This window comes from Arachis duranensis, chromosome 5 (assembly GCF_000817695.3).
Source record: "Arachis duranensis cultivar V14167 chromosome 5, aradu.V14167.gnm2.J7QH, whole genome shotgun sequence".
NCBI classification, from domain to species: Eukaryota; Viridiplantae; Streptophyta; class Magnoliopsida; order Fabales; family Fabaceae; genus Arachis; species Arachis duranensis.
This window is the reverse complement of record NC_029776.3, coordinates 549,065-550,526: the sequence shown is the minus strand read 5'-3', so window position 1 is coordinate 550,526 and position 1,462 is coordinate 549,065.

Here is a 1,462-nt window from a genome sequence, read left to right as displayed (position 1 = left end):
ATAATTAAATAATATTAGATATACTAAAATGTAATTATAAATATTATATATAAAATTATAATATTAAGTTAAATAAACTCTGTAATTTCCTTTAATATAGAACTTGTAAGTTGTTTCCCATAAATGCTTTTAAGAGAGAAGACATAAATTAAAGACATGAGACAGAAATAACATAGAAAATTGTGTCTGATTCGATATCTCTAATTTTTGGATAATTAGAAAAATCAAGAAAATGTTGTTGTTTTGTTTCCTCCGCTAAATATATTTGTATATTCTAATTAAATAATGTTTTTGGGTTGAGAAATCAGAATTAATTACAATAGTTAATATATGATACTCACTTACTTTTAAAATATCTTTTATTTTATAATATCTAGATAATATTTTTTTTTACTTTTCAATGTTTACAGTATGATATGTAATAATAAAAAAATTAAAACTTATTTTTTTTAATTTAGACAATTCAGATCCTAACGATTAAAAAATAATAATCTATTTTTTATCTTTTTTTTGTTAGACGTATGAGCTCTTCTAAAAAAATCTTTTGCAGAAAAGAGATAAAAAAATTTTACAGGTGAAGTTAGTTTGTATGATCTGATTTTTATCTGTTTTAAATGAATAATAACTAGAATCCTGCCAGAGAGACAATAAAATATTTGTACAATATGTACAATAGACTATTTATTTGACCCAATATGAATTAAAAAATAAACATCTATGGTAAAATACAACTAATTTTTCAAACACAATACACCTATATTATCCAGAATAACAATCTGGATACGAGAAATAATAAACATCTGATATACTACTGAATCAAATATTTCTAAACTCTAATTATACATATTGTATAAATACTATATTGGCTCTCTATACTTCTTTTAATTAATAACTATTTGATTGAGACTGTTTATATAGTCATCAAAATAATATTACAAATAAATAATGATTATATAGTTAAAGAATGTCAATCAAATAATTCTCATTCACATAAGATCGAAGAAAATTAAGTCATATAAATTATGTCACACAAAAACATCTTTCGTCATTTTTTACTGAAAATTTTCACAAAAGAGTTCATTAGTTGTCAAAAATTCTCACAAAAAAGATTCTTAAATTACATTTCATGCGTCTAATGAAAATAAAGAATAAGAATTGAAATATTGTTTTCTAATTGTTAAAGTGCAAGTTATCTAAATTGAAAAATAATTAAAAAAATTTAGCCTTAATTAAATTTTGGAATTTTAAAGTGAATGTAGCTTAGAATGATAAGAAAAAAAGTGATGTGGAGGTGAGGTATAGGTAGGCTATGGTTGAAAAGGGACGTTTCAAGGGAAAGAAAATAGACAGAAGCTGTTGGGAGTGTACAGAGCAGGCAGTGGTGTTGTACTGCCTGCTATGCTATATTATGTTCCCTCCTTTACTCCCTCTCCCCACTCCTATTCCATCCCTCTCCATCCCC